The sequence below is a fragment of the Toxorhynchites rutilus genome, chromosome 2 (assembly GCF_029784135.1).
Source record: "Toxorhynchites rutilus septentrionalis strain SRP chromosome 2, ASM2978413v1, whole genome shotgun sequence".
In the NCBI taxonomy this organism is placed as follows: domain Eukaryota; kingdom Metazoa; phylum Arthropoda; class Insecta; order Diptera; family Culicidae; genus Toxorhynchites; species Toxorhynchites rutilus.
This window is the reverse complement of record NC_073745.1, coordinates 50,186,418-50,202,886: the sequence shown is the minus strand read 5'-3', so window position 1 is coordinate 50,202,886 and position 16,469 is coordinate 50,186,418. Positions and strand designations below refer to the sequence as shown.

The 16,469-nt window shown below is 38.0% G+C and overlaps 2 protein-coding genes across 5 annotated transcripts in view; one reads left to right on the top strand and one right to left on the bottom strand.

Annotated features, from left to right (window-relative positions):
- LOC129769034 (RNA-binding protein 24-like) overlaps window positions 1-16,469 on the bottom strand; it is a 213,996-nt gene that overhangs the window by 189,249 nt on the left and 8,278 nt on the right. The window lies entirely within an intron of this gene.
- Window positions 6,551-16,469, top strand: part of LOC129769036 (uncharacterized) — a 148,129-nt gene continuing 138,210 nt past the window's right edge. The window contains exon 1 of the mRNA XM_055771042.1: window positions 6,551-6,614. The gene's annotated coding sequence lies outside the window, so the exon portion shown is untranslated. The remainder of the gene's footprint in view (window positions 6,615-16,469) is intronic.

Here is a 16,469-nt window from a genome sequence, read left to right as displayed (position 1 = left end):
AGAAAGTAAGATTAGACGGTCGCAAACTTGCAATCGGTTCCACAAACGCCAGGGATAGAATTTAAATTATGTGTATTTTAATGAAATTGCTCATCCTTCGTCCCACTGCGCCACACGTTTTTACGCAGTTTCTTTTCTCTTGTGGAACTAAGGTTGGTGAAAACAGGCTGTGCGTATGTTCTCCTTCTGCCACTGGATGCTGTGCAACAACAATTCAAATTCCTTCCCTCGATGTTCTCAATTGTAACCCACGAGGAAACAAGCCGTAGCAACGCAAAACGTTGCCACATTCCTTGGTCTTTTTTCCCCTATCTCTGCACACATCCGAATTCGGCGGGGGATTTAGTCGAACAGGCACTTACACACACACACACACACTTTAACGCGTGCTCGGTACTCGAAGTTAAGCGTTAGGCTGAGATTTTATTTGGGTTGGGTAAATAGTTTTCCCGAACAAAACCTCATTTCGATGTTGCGTTGTTTGTTTTTCTCTCTGTGTCCTTATGCTGAACGGGTTTGATCTCGACTGCAATCGGACGACCCAAATTTTCCGAAGTACTGATGCGAAAGCACGATACACAATGATGTCATGCAAATTACATCTGATAAAATTGGATGATAGACGTATGTGGGCAAACTTCAATCAGAATTCGCAAGTAACCACTTTTACCACACGTAGAGGTTTTTATGGCCCTTTACCCCGATTAGGATTGGTTTGAAGTTGTTACAGGGATAAGTCTTTCATTATCGTGTTCGATTTGAACCCAGGACGCACATTTGTATACTGTATGTTTGAGTTTAAGGTCGATGTCGATGTTATAGACCAGGGGTTTTCAGATATTTTTTATGGTAGAGCACTTTTTATAGCAAAAACATTTGACGGAGCACCTGCATTTTCTAACCAATAAAACAAATCTTACTTGCATTGAGATTACTCAACTGGGAACAACTCTATTTCGATTGCTCGTCACAGTTACACGACATCTGACCCGGAGTAAACAAGATAAATCACTATATATCCAGTGAAATTAGATAAAAGAATGTTTTTTTTTTCAAGGTGGGTTTTCAAGTGGGAACATTTGATATAACTTTGCTTTCAGTCTCAAAGTCCAAATTTTCGGCGAATAATTTTTTTTCGTGATGACACCAGTTCTCGACGTTTTATGCATTTGTAAGTCATTTGGCATCGAAAAAAAAATTCGATTTTCAAAATTTCCTTTACTCCCCCCTTAGAAGATTTTCGAGAATAAAAAAATCTAAACTTTGAGTGCTTTGAGGCACCCCTAAATCATGTCCGGGAGAGTGGCGCAAAGCGGTTAAAGTTTTGGGTTTTTTGAAAACCGAAAAATCACCCAAGAAAATCAAGGAAATCTGGGTTTTCGAAAAAAAAATTTTTGATGCCAAATGTCCTAAAATTACAGTGAAACAGATTTACAGTTATCTAAAAAAAATTTTTTTTGTCAAAAATCGATTTTTCAGGCGGAAAAACGACTGAGTGCCAAAAAAAAAACACGACGAGTAATACAATTTTAAGTTTTTTGGCATCAAACTTTTTTTGAAAACCTCAATTTTCGGAGATTTATCGTTTTTCAAAAAACTCAAATTTTAACGTTTGTGACACCAGTAAATGAAGTCCGAATGAGCTAATATTTCGCGTAGGATAAATTATCGTGCAAATCAACATTTCGTTGCAAGTTACGAATGAAAAATCGAGATAACTATTTTTATTGGCACTCAAAATCATACTTTTCGTTTCGTATTCCGAAAAAAACTAAGTTCCAGAGTGCCGATTTCTGACAAAAAAAAATGTTCGAGAAGACAATAGAACTCGACGTTTCATGCAATTTTAAGACATTTGGCATCAAAAAATGTTGCATAGAGGGTTTTTCGAGGTGGTGAACATTTTTTATGGGGTAACTTTTTGAAATTCGAGATGACCATTTTCACTGGCACAATAATATATATAGATTGACATGTGTTATTGTTGTGAATTCGCTCTCAAAATGAAAAAAAATATTGTTAGATTAGGTAACAAATGTCTACAAACAAAGTTTGATCTCCATTTAATAATTTATCCGCAAGTGGGGCCCCGCAAAACACGTCGCGTTGGGCGACGAACGTGTTAATCAGCTGTATTTTATTTAACATGCGACACATGTTTAACACGTTGAGCCCCGTGTCGATCCCTTAAGACTGACGTTTAGCTTTTCGTTAGACTTTCTAGTCGAATGTATGACTGTTTCCTTTTTATATAATAAATTTCTTCGAGAGTGAATATCGACTCTGATATTGTGTAAATGCTCTTAATGCGGGCTGAATGGAAAGCGTAGCAAGAAGAATGTTTGACTCTCAAAACGAAAATTTCAATCGATTGTACAGGGTGGGCCATTTAAAGTGGAAGGATTTTTTTTTGCAATAGCAAAGTAAAGAAGTGGAATTTTAAATTTTTTTTTTTGAAATTCATTTATTTTGGTCCAAGGAGATTTCTTCTAACTACTTTTTGATTATGATATCTCGTAAATGACCGCCTCTGGCCTTGACCGCAAAATGTGCCCTTTTTTCGGCATTTTCCATCACTTTGCCCAATGTTTCGGCCGATATGGCAGCAATTTCTTGTCGGATATTGTCTTTCAGCGCAGCCAGGGTCCTTGGTTTACCAGTGTATACCTTGGATTTTAGATATCCCCATAAAAAAAAGTCAGGAGGCGTCAAATCAGGTGATCTCGGTGGCCAGTCATAATCGCCGTTTTTCGATATTAATCTTCCGGGGAACATTTCGCGCAATAATTTGGTCGTGGCAGCCGCTGTATGGCATGTAGCGCCGTCCTGTTGGAACCAGTAATTGTCCAATTCATTTTAACGAACAAATGGCAATAAAAAGATGCCTAACTCTTGCGAACGATGGCGACCTGATGTCGATGGAGTCTCTGCAACACTGGCTCGAACGGCATCAATATTCTCGTCGAAACGTCTTGGTCGTCTGGACAGATGACTGGCATTACCAACACTACCAGACGATATAAATTTAGCATATAATCGACGTATAGTGTTGTCTCCAGGCGATGTTTTAACTTTATTTTTATTTTTCCACGCACGTTTAGTTAACACAATTGAGAAGTTATTTTGAATGTACAGCTGAACAATTTCAGCGCGTTGTTTAGGTGTGTATTGTTCCATGGTTAAAATTGTACTGAAATGACGCTTCCAACGCGGTATGACATTTGTTAATCTGACATCTCTGTCAAAAGTTATGGGGTTGCCAGATGCTTCCACTTTAAATGGCCCACCCTGTATAATGGGAACAAAACTAGATCTTGCTGAAATGAGCGACATACAGTTCAAAGAAATTCGACACACATTTTTCCCACACATAAATCGTTTCACTCATGTTATAGCTAGAGCTGCGATTTGTCATTAGTATCGAATGATGGTACTCACACAAAGTTAATCAACAAATCTTGTACTTCGATTATCTTATTATTTTATACAATTTGAAGAAAACAGTGTTTTCAAACATGTATTTTCTATTCATCTTTTCAGATTGTTTTAACGTTTTAATAGGAACGCCTTGACAATATTTTGAGTTCAAGAACACGCATGTACCAGTGCAAGTGGGAAGAAATTTCCTCAATGAAGAATCTTTGGTTAGAACGAGATTGAATCCGAAACCTGCATGAATCTACCAAATATCTACCGAAAATAATGCCAATATATTGTACCATTTTTACAAGTGACATTCATTTTTTCTCATTCTCACTTATCTATTTTTTATTCATTGAACCATACCGTTGAAATCACGTCTAGTTCTATATAAACTACATATTAGATTGGGGAAAAAGTTATCCATTATTTTCTGGGTAGCTAACTTTAGTGATCAATATCTCGCGTAATATCGATTATATAATTTCAAATTTAGGCTCGTAGTAAAGGTGACATTTCACACTGAAAAAAAAATCTTCTGCTGTTTTTTGTTTGTTTCATTTCAGTTGTGAGTTACAGGGTGTTGGTGTTTCAACAAAGTGAAATTTCGGTACATTTTACACTTTTTCTCTTATAAATGCGAAAATGCAAGCTAGGCCTCTGAAATTGTGAATGGTGTTTATGTTGCCGATACTGCAACAGTAGAATACGTGCAACATAATTTATTTTTTAATTTTTTTTTTAATTTGCAAAAAAAATATTTTTGTTGAATTTTTCATTTTAGTGCAATACACTAAATTAAGATCTTTATTGGTAACAAATGAACCGTTTGATCCAAATTAACCAACAAAAGAAGTTTTTTGTTCCATCAGGACAACGCAAGGCCACCTATTTCCAAGAGCTTGGTTGGAATGCATCCACCAAAAAGCGATTACTACCTTTTCCTCGCATTGCAAAAATTCCTGAGTGATAAGAAATTGGGATGAAGTGAACATTGCAAAAATCTATTACTGGAGTTTTTCGCCAATACGGACCAAGACCTCTATGACAAAGAAATTATAAAGCTACCTTTAGAATGGCAACAAATTTTACAACAAAACCAAATATGCAACATTTGATCCAAATCGAACAATCCGAAGCATATTAAAAATAGTTTTGAATTTCACCCAGAAACAATGGATTACTTTTTCCCCAACCTAATATATCAAACCATCAAAATGGTAAACATGTGAAGAACTTTTTCGGTACCATGTGAAGATATTTGAAAAAAAAAAACCACCTGGCATCCCCATTCGTGACTACGAAGCGGAGTGGCAGTTTGTGTGCGTGAAGCATATTAGTTTTCCAAATCGAAATAACCATCGCGATTGTCAAAAATGATTGGAACTGTCTGGTCATTCACATTTCTACGACCATCATTCTTGTTATGAAAAGCTGTAAGCAGAGCGATTCACAATGAGAGGTATTGGAACAGACCATCACTAAGTCAGATGTCGGATCCCACGTGCCGCGAAAGGAATTGGCTATGGCTATGGTCGGGTTTTTGTGACATTGACGGTGATAAATTGCAGCACGGGCAAAAGTTCGTCAAAAATAGCTAAATCTTGAACTCATTTTTTAAATTTTCTACATGACTTCTATTTAAGACTTATTGAAGAAATTAAAAATAAAAATTCAAAAATATGTATTTTAGACATTGCAAATTAAAGGTTTATTTTGTAAATAAAAAAAGAGTACAATTTTTTTCTCAGTATATATTTTTTTCACGTTTTAACATCGATACTCTATAACACTTTCTAAGACATTATTTCGGTACGACTCATAGTTTTTGAGATATAAATTACCAAAGATTTCTCTTACTAAAATCGATACACCCTTTTCAAAAATTACACTTGAATCAAAATAATCCCAAATGCTCTGGAAAACTCATATTTCCTCCTGTTAAATGACGGAATACAAACTTTCATTCGAATCAAAAATGAAATCGACAAATGACAAAACATGAGTGTCATTTGTCGATTTCATTTGGAATTGCTCTCTAGATATGTGAATGTCTCTGTTAACATCGGCAATATCGGTAGAGATAGTCTCTGTGAAATAGTGAATTGTTTTCGTAATACCAAAATCCATAACTAGTAAATTTATTTTTTCTACAGATTCACATACTCCGTGCTACTGTCTCCGTTCGTTCTAGTCGAATAATTGCTAATTTGTTCAATAAATTCTCATCAAAATAATGCTTTGAAAAATTTATTATCTCGTTCCATAAGTACAAAAAAAAGCGAAGCTCTGCCAGTAGGACTGGTTTCTGATTATTTTGACTTGCCTTTCCGAATCCCACCAACATCCTAAACCACTCGCAAATAAGGTCCATTTCGAACAAAAAATTCACCCTCCCGAATTGCCAGAACGCTGTGAGGCACACACACAAACACCCTACCCTGCGTGTAAGGGACAAGTTTACCAGTCTTCGATTCCCACCCGTTCCCTGCTGCTTAGTGCATCGTACATTCTCGCCTTTTCACCCCTTATTTGAATATTTATATTTTTCACTTAGGGCTCAGCCGGCGACCGAACGCTTCCACTGGTCGTACGTCTGTTCTTTATGGGGTTTCATTTTTCCGTTTGCGATTCGATGCGATGTTCGAAAAATGTGATTTGTACTGTGTATCTGACAGGAGTGTCGGAGTGCTGACGACTCGCGTACGTACCGAAACCCGGCACTAATTCGGCCCTGGATTTTCAATGCTTGTGCTTGCCAACAGTCAGCCAGCGATGCCTCTTCATCAGGGGATTGGCTTGGGACAGAACTGCAGAATCACCAAAGGATGACGTGTGGTCGTTCCTCCTTTAGCATCGGAGGAGACCCTCCTGTTGCAGGGTAACAATAAAAGCAGCGCACACTTGCACACGAGAGTCGCTTTTCGCACAGGGAATAGGGAAGCATTATTGCATCGGGAGAACTCACTCATCATGCATTCGCGTTTGCTGCGTGCCTAACCAAAGACAGCCGAATTGAATCGTCGTGTGATGCTTCGGAGAGCTTCATGTGGGAGGAAAATATATTCTCTAGGCTGAGAATACTGATCAGAACGAAAAGTGACAGTGATACAAAAATCTCGTTTCACGGAGTTTGTTACCGAACTCCTCCGAAACGGTCGACCGATTTTGATGAAATTGTGCGCAAAAACTTGGTAAGCATGAGAATAAGTTATAAACTATATACCGATTAGAGTGCCTCTATGCAGAGAAAAATCTGAATACTTTTCCTCAATTTTACTTCAAACAATGCATTTACCCACAAATTCAAATCCTCATACTCTATTTTTAATCGCCATTTAAGTAGTAATAATGTTCAAACAATATTTAAATAGTTTCACCGTCGGTCGTTTTTCAAACAAGGCGAACCAGCCCAGGAGGCTGAAAGCCTCTCAAATAAAGAATAAAAAAAACGTTTTTCAAACAGAACGAATTTATTTATGTTGTTAAATGGCAGATGGCGCTAGATCGAGCTTTCATCCACACATTCGCAAATAACCTCACTTCGTCTAAAGCCAGGTGAATCGTCGGCGAGCTGGAAGTATTTTTGGATGTGCACAACGAATTATTGAAATGTTTCAAATCACACTTGCTTTGTGAACAATGACAATCGCGATACTGTCATCAATTCTGATAAACATCTGCTGGAGAGATTCAGTGCGCAAGCGTTACTAAAATCATAGAAGGTGTCTGCACCAGTGCTTGGAAATATCTGTATCACATCAATCTTTTCAGCTGAATTTCCGGCCACATTCGATCATTATACCATTGCATTCGGGATACCGAAAATGAACCAACGCCAAACCTCACAATCACAGCAAGCCACTCACAGTTGATTCATCCAGTTTTTTTTCATTCTGTTTTTCGTTCTGTTCTGCGTTCACGGAATGTGAGCAAAACAAAATATCCCTAGTTTTGTCATTCATTGACATTAACATACCAGTTCATTCACTATCAGCATCGTTCTCGGACACTGACGAAACGGAGAAATTCGTTGAGGAAGATAAGAAAGTACAGAATGTTCATAATTGTGACAATAAATTAAATTGTTCAAGCATGCAAGGGTTCCGTCTCAGTTAAATTGCTTTCATTTTACATAGTGAATATGCAGTTCCAAATCCACTTGTCAGAAATGCTTCAAAAGAAGAATTCCGATGTAAAAAATACCGTCTTGACTCAAATTTCAAACATTTAATTCTTTTTAAATTCTGAACACACGAACACAAAATGGTGGTGTCCAAGACACGACCGCAATGGGAATATTTCGAGCTTCCTTTTGCAAACGGATCAAACTATGCTATAGGATTAGCGGATGAAATTGCCAACATCCAGCTTTGGCTGACACAGTTTGCATTCGCTGCTTGGATCGATTCTGCAGAATGCCCCCTCGCCGTCCAAGCCTAAGCAATCCTTAGCTGTGAGTGTGCATGCAGATCTTGCTCTTTTGTTGGCATTTCCGCTTGCGCCACCGATTTGCGTTGCCCTTTCGGAGTAACTTCAAAAGCAACTGAATAAGCAAGGCACTGACTCAATGAGAAAATCACACACATATCGGGATACTGAAAATGAACAGTCACAACATTCCTGACAATTCAATGGCAATGAATAAATGTGAATGAATTCTCATGACTCGAGCTTTGAGGAAAGCTCAGAGAGCACAGAATGAATATGAATGAACACAGTTGTAAATTTGTTTGCCGTCGAATGAATGACAGTAGCATCGACAAGCAAAATAAACGCGTTACAGTGATAAAAATATATTTTCAATGTTGCTTAACAAGCTCAATATTTCCAAGCTCTGGTCTGCACAATGACGCGAGAAATTGTGATTCGAAGAAAAAACAATAATTTGGAACTCATCGTTAACGCACATCGTTCATACGACTCTCTACATGTTCTTCTTGAATAGTATTAACGTTCCCAGCGTTCACCTTCTCATCATAATATTACTTGCGTCATTTTTAGTTTTTAGTAGTACTTAGTTGAGATTTCCATACCAAACAACACGCCCTGGATGTATTATGAGTGGCAAGCTCTAGAATGTGTGTGACTACAATGCAAGTCAGAAAAAAATATCTTTGACAAAACAACATATATAAAAATCTCGTGTCACGATGTTCGTGGCCGAACTCCTCCGAAACGGCTCGACCGATTTTAATGAAATTGTGCACAAAACCGTTTGTTAGGCATGAGAATAGGTCGTAAACTATATTAAATACCGCTAGGATACCGATTACCGTACATTTAATACCGATTAGGGTGACACTATGCAAAAAAATAATTTTTTTCTGAATAAATTGAATAATTTTTTTGTGCATTTTTTCAAAACATGGTTTCAGAATGTTCATCCTGTTCAATGTTCAACCCCGTCCCATTTTTAATTTTTTTTTTCGATTTTAGTATTTTTGTAAACACAATATCCAATTCACTCAATTTTCAAACAGGACGAATTTATTTACGTTGTTGAATGACAAATGGCGCTACGTACGCTCTTCGAACTTTCACCCACATCGTCTAAAGCTAGGAGCAACGACGTGCTACTGGAAACCTTATCGCATTGAAATCCTTCAGATCGCACATGCTCGGATAGCAAAATGTTAATCACGCTATTGTCATCAATCCAGATAAATTATCAGCTGGAGAACATGAGTATTGATTGAATGATTCGAATTAATATTTATGAATATGTAGTTACAAGAGACGCAGCTAAGACAACATCATTCTACGATGTCGTGAGCTGTGCCAACAATTCAAGGTCGGCCTGTACACGAAGGTAGGGGGCGAACGACTGCGATTCCTACGACACATTCGAGAGAAGCAGCATGAGGATGAACAAATTCACCTGCGAGAAGCTATCAAAAGCAACGCCGACACAGCCTTTGCTATTGCCAGGCTAAAACGCAATGCATTGTATTGGAAATCGATAGTGTAATTGCCTCGGAAATTCCAGAACTGTCTACTGATCAACTACTCACCCGTATTCTGAAACACGTTCAAGTCAAAATATCTCGAATGGATCGCATTTTTCATTTTGTAATCCAATCCAAGTCCAATCAAGTTGTGATAATGTGATAATGCATGGCTATTTGAAAATAGAAACACATTTTCGGGTGGAATAAACACGCTTTTAAAATGAAAAATTTTAATGGAAATAAAATATACCCTTTCAAATATGTTTTGTATGTAACACAGTAACACTTTTCTGCAAGTGGATAAAAATTGTATACGAATATTGTGTCTGATAATGTTTTTATATTATGGATAAAGTTTTCCAGTGGAAATGTAGTTAAAAAAATAGAAAAAAAAAGTTAAGTTAGCGTCAGGACTTTGTCAACACTATAATCAAATAAGATGAAGTAATAATCTTCATTCAAAAGTTAATAATGTAAAATTGCTTTCGGCCTGCTAATCTGCTAGAGAGTAAATTGCGCCACAACTTCTATTTTTCATCAAAGCAAGGTTGCCACATTTCCATAGAACGACGAAATTTGAGTCGAACAGATTTCAGAATGCAGAAGTCGATTTCGTTCGAATCGTGGAATCCGATCGGCTTTCAGACCAGTCGGATTATGGAATATGGTTTCGTGAAACTGAAATTGAAAATCGTTGAGTAGTACTATATTCGCCTCAGCTGGGCAAAGAGCAATTAATACATTTGCATGTCTGTGGATAAAGGAAGTGTCAATATAGCTGCGATGCTCCCACTTCTTTAATCCATATGAAAAATACGTCTCGGTCTGCAAAGTCGGTCTCCGTGGCGGCGATGACCTCCTCATTCGACTCAAATTTCTGCCCGGCGAGTGACTCTTTCAAGTTTTGGAAACAAAAAAAAAAGACGCACGGGGCCAAATCTGGAGAAAACGGCGGATGGGGCAGCAGTTCGTAGTGTAATTCGCCCAATCTGGCCGTGGCGACGGCGGAAATTCCATTATTTTCCATTTTTCTAAAATCTGCGGACACGCTCGCTTCCACACACGGTCAAAACAAAACAACGATTAGGCTGAAAATTTGACAGTAGCCGGTTACGAGAATGTGCTACACGATAAGTAATTTCTCTTGCGATACTGACGCCATCGTGCGGTGAGGCTAAGTACTTATCAGACCACCCTCGTATAAAGGTTACATAGAATTTTAGCGCCAATCAAAACCGACTGTTTTTCGGCTCAATTGGTCAAGAATGAGTAAGATGAAAAGTACTTGCGCTGAATACTAGAATATATTAATATAATATATTATATAAAATGTATCAATTTTGCAGGTCTTCCTTCTCACGATACCTAAAGATAATCTCTGTCGCGTGTTGTAACACATGAGATTTTCGGATTTTTGTTTTGTTGAGAGGTCAATTGTTCGCATTTACATAATCACATCACTTACCGCAGTGAATTCTGATTTTTCTTAACCATTCCCACTAACAACTATCCCTTCCATAGGGAACCACGCTATAGAGGCGACTCTTCTGGCCTTTGGGCGGCGAATATCATACTAACATTCCTTCCCTTCCCCCTGGTGACTGTAAGGACGTGGCCGGCGTCGTTATTGACCATTTAAAGCTCGAATCACCGAAAATTGCACAACGAGAATGATTTGCTAGTCCCAAACGTCATTCTGTGTGTTCTTTGTGCAATTTGGTTGGTTCAGGTCAATCACGGAGAGCAACTACGAATTGTACAGTCCACCCAAGCTCAAAGCTCAAGCTCAAGCTCAAGCTCAATTGGTCAAAAATGAGTAAGTTCTTCGAAACAGTTATGAAAAACCGATTAAAACTGAAGCTGCTGATGAAGAATGCCCATCGAATTGAATTAATTCCAAAACAGGCAGTTAAAGTACTGAAAACATATAAAACGCCCCATCCGTTAAATTACTAATTATGTAACTAGACAATGTTTGTTTCACTTTCTTGAGTAAACTATTAATCCGAAATGCAAACACTCATTTCTTAAGAAGACATTGGAGGCACGTGGCTGAATGAACGCATCATCAGACGACTGTTTCACAACAAAGGCTCGCACCGGGACTTGCGTGTGTCCAGCCGATCCGAGCTGGCGATACAGAGAGTGTGTGTGTGTATGTGTGTGCGCATAAGAGAGAAACTAATCATCATTATTAAGAAAGTTAGTAGCCTTCGTTTTCCCTCCGTTTTGTTGTCGTTTTTATCTCTGCTCTGTGCGTTGTTCGTGTTTGCTTTGGATTGGTAGTTATATCTCGAGTGGGGGAGTTCTTCGGCTTTTTATTCCCAAATAGTTCAACTCGCTCGGGCGGTGGAATAAACTCTTGGCAGGGGAAGGAAAACTATATCCGAGGTGCTAACACTTGTTGTGATGGACTTTAATTAGATCACCTAGGGTTCACTCTGTGGAATAATTGACGCGATAAGTTAATAAGCTATATGTGTGCCACCTCTATGTGACAAACGGCCACTGTCGAGAAGTCACTGGGAGAAAACGTCTCGGAAGAAAGACCTCACAAGTAATTTATCCGTCAATAGGAGCTAATTAGACACCGCGAGGTTGAGACTTCCTGCTCAATGAGTGGCGAGGCGAGAGAGTTCCACTTTCGGTCAGTGCTTTCTTCAACATCAGTAGCTTCTTTTTTTTTGGCGGTCATATTTGAACTGATTAATTTGGGATACTGTAAAAATTATAGAAACTGTTAGGTTACTTCATATGTATTTACATTATGTACAGCGTTCGGTGCGGAACCGATTGTCGAACATGGTGCGGAGATATAAATATGCTTGTGGATAATCTGATGGATCGAAGAGTTCACAGTGAGTTGCAGTGAGCGAGGAACACCAATTTGTCCAAGGAAACTTCTACGAGTTAAATTGATCGAAGTCCAATTACGAATTTTCGTTGTGAAAACATAATTTTAAAATTCTTCATCCACATCATACATCAGTGACAGATATAAAGCAGAAACTATCCTAGTAGGGTAGAGTAGGGTAGAGTAGGGTAGAGCGGGGCTAGTTGGTCATTTTTGAATAAATGTGGCTATAACTTTGTAGTACGAAGATTTGCGTTAGAATGCTATGTACCACAATGAAGCTTACCTTTTACCCTTTCAATGAAAAATAAGCCGAGAATCATTTATATGACATTTTTCTTTTATTTAACGTCTTTATATTTCAGAATTAATTGACCAACTAACCCCACACACGGGGTAAGTTGGTCAATAATAGGCATGTTCTTTTTGAGCAAATAATAAGCCTTTTCCATTAGAAGTTTCCTTTATAATAAATTAATTAATTAAATCAAAACAGAAACAGTTAACAAATATCATGTAGCAAGCAAAAAAACAAGTTAATGAAAATTTCAAATTCACATCGTTGTTGTGAATTAGTCTGGCAATCTTTTCTAGCGATTTAGTCTCTCTTCCACTTTGTAGCGCACCAGAGATGCCAGGTTTGAAGACATGTATTCATATTGATTTTGTGAATACATTTTGAAGACATTGGGCCTGATCACGAACATCACTGTCACAAACGCTTTTACGTCACTTCACTTAATCTTTTTGTGCCTATCATCATTGTCACGGAAAGTTGCGTGTAAAAATGAACTCCATGAAGTGAATGAGTTCATTCCCGTTTATAAGAGACATGTTGGTTGCATAATGTCGGGCGTTTGAACGTTATGTCGGTTGCATAATTTCGGACGTTTGAACGTTATGTAGGTAAAATTAATAAGTGTATGAGATAGTATTCCATTTAATTGAACGTATGTTTTAGAATGACAAGTTTGCGATTATACCTCGATGAATCGGTATTTCAATGCCAACTAACGGACTCATTCCATGAATCATTTGCTTGGTGCGTTAGTTTGCTGAATCAAACGGTGGTTCAAAGATCAGGAGAAATACTTGGTTGCTCTTGAATAATGTAGTTGTTGAAAATATGAGAATGTAATTCTATTTCCTCTTTCTATAAATTACTCTAAAGATAAAGCATGACTATCGTGAGTTTAATAATCGATATCTCGCATACTCTTGTACTCAGCTCTGTCTTACTCGTTTGAATAGTGAAAAGTATTTAGTGTAGGTCAATGTTAAAATCATTTTTTAACAACCCTTTCTACAATTTTGATGAATAATAATATCTTCTATATATCAGAATAAACCCGAATTTATCCATCTCATGATCAGTATAATCTGAGCTACTCCCATATGATTCTCTTATCCTTCCCATTCTCGTGTACTTTGATATACGGGATATGATGTTTGATATAATTATTTAAACAGAAACTGGTCAGTAGCGTCGGTCAGAGGCATAATTTTCATATGACTTCTTCTTGAATGGCGTTAACGTTCCCTTGTGGAACTTTTGCCGTCTCAACGTATGCATTAACTAGCGTCATTTATTAATACTTGGTCGAGATTTCTTAAGCCAAATAACACGCCTTGAATGTATTCCGAGGGGCAAGCTCTTGAATACGCATGACCACAGTGCAAGTCGAAGGAAATTTCTTTGACGAAAAATCCCCCGGCCAGAACGGGAATCGAACCCGAACACCCGGCATGATAATGTGAGACGCTAACCACTCGGCCACGGGTGCACTGCAATTTTCATATGACACATCTGATGAGTTTCAAGGAATTTGCCAAAAGCAGAAAATGATTAAGATTTTCTTTAAACGGATATCAAAATTATGGAAAAAGAACTAGAGAATATTTTAAAAATTATTTATTTAAAAGCTTTGCAAAGATAATTTCAGTTTTACCTTATTTGAAACTTAAATATTCTTTCATTCAAAGTATGTCTTCAAAACAATATCGTTGAAAATATATATTACGTAAAAACGAAAGATCAATGGTCTTATTCGAAGTAACTATCGTCCTGATTCGGGTCTTGTCCACCAATTGCGAATGTTTGAATGACAAAAACCAGCTCTGCAATGTTTGAAAAACATTAAAGTTATTATTCTATATTCAAAATATGAACAAATCAATATTATACATAATCAATCATAATGATCGTTTTGGGCCAGTGGCCTCCATTACCATTTTATGATGTTGCAACTCTCTGTTAGTCTAATCCTTAAAATAGAAACGAAAAATTTCTATTCATTTAGGACAATAGAAATTATACCTTTCGCCATGTTTCAATCGGTCTACGGGAGCTACATTTTTAGTCCTCAATTACATCCTATAGCGCATTTATCGAATCCATATAAACAAATTTACGTCCTCTGGATACGTCAGAATTTCGTTCTAAAAATGTCACCAATCGGGTAAATTGCTGTTTGTTTATCTTTTCTTTCTTAAAAAGCAAGACAAGATTCAAAATGTTAGCAAAAAAGCTAAATAAATCCGAAAATAAACTTACTCCATTCCGCGTGACTAGCTTTCACCATCTAAAACACAAGTGACAAATATATTTGTTTTTCCCCGTGACGTGACAGTATCGTGATATTCATAATAACACCGAGTTCATCAAAATTGTCACGACGAATGAACTCTTCCGGATTCTACACACACGGTGGCAGCCGTAATAACGTTGTTACTACGTATTCCTCGTCAGTATACGCTCGTAAGTTGGCAGCGCATGTGGAGTGGTGATAAGTTCGGTCGTTGGTTACACACGATTATCCCTAAGGTCTCGACGAGGGCATGGTTCAAGGGATTGAATGTAGGTCGTGATTTCATTCGCGTGATATCTCGGCTTATGTCCAATCACTACAACCTAAACGCGCATCTCTATCGCATTGGGCTCGCAGCAAACAATCTTTGTGATTGTGGCGATGGCTACCACGACATCGAGCATGTTGTCTGGTCATGTATCCGGTTCCATGCTGCTCGCTCTCAGCTCTCTAGAGCACTGAGAGCACAAGGCAGACAATCGGATATCCCCGTCCGGGATATCTTAGGTAGCCGGGATCCTGATCTTCTGCTTCATCTATACCTGTTCCTCAGAAACGCCGATGTCAACGTTTAATGATGTTTCCTTCGTTGTGTCCCTGTTTCATATCCCTCCTATCCGATCTATAAACTTTTACTTAGTCGCGGCAATACATACACACACTCTTTACAGATACACGGGCCAAAGGTTGTACAGTCCACTGAACATTCAACAAGAGCCAAAGGTTGTACCGCTCATGACAACTCTACACGAGCTGGTGATTGCGCCGGCTAGTGACCATTCTATCCTGGAAAGACGCACCACGCTAGATATGGGGTACAGACAAGGGGGGCGTTGCTGATTAATGGTCAGCTGCATCCCAATATTAAGTATCCCGTGTCGGGCACACGTACAGAGCATCGAAGACTGCGCCATACCAATTATGAGAACACTTGTAATACTAACCTCGAGTCAACCGCGAGTAATCGGTTACATATTACTAACATAGTCTAAGCAAACATTGTCAAAATATTGAACTCCCGGCCCCGTTAGACGCCATATGAGCCTTAATAAAATATATATTTTGGATAAAAAAAAAAGTTGTATACAATTCACTTCTCGTTTTCACCGTGACGTTCGTGATCAGGCCCATTATGAAATATGTGAAGACACTTCAGTGTGATAGCGTACGTGGATTTTTAAAAGATATTATTTTCATGAAATTCTAACTATTGGCCGAAAATATCGTCAAAAAAGTAGGGCTTTAGTCTCAGCGAACGAAGTGGTCTGAATACATATTGTCTCTAGAAGACATAAGTTCATTTCCGCTCGAAAATTCGAATAATTGTAACATTACACTTCTATTATTTTGGGCCTATACTACACAATAGATTAACCTAGATCTCCGGTTACATACCTTTTCAACAATTAGTTTATGGATATGGTTTGAGTTACAACCATAACTTCAAAGCTGAAATAAACAAATAGAGTTATCACAGTTCCGTTTTTGTGTGAAGAACTTTCCTCCGATATTATGGTGAAGACATTTGAAGACATTTTCTCGTGCCATGTGAAGACATTTGAAAAAAATCTCCTGCCATCCCTGCGGCGCAAAATCGGTTTCTTGCTTGCATTTGTTTTGATGACATTTGTACCGTTCGCCAAAAGTATATAGAAA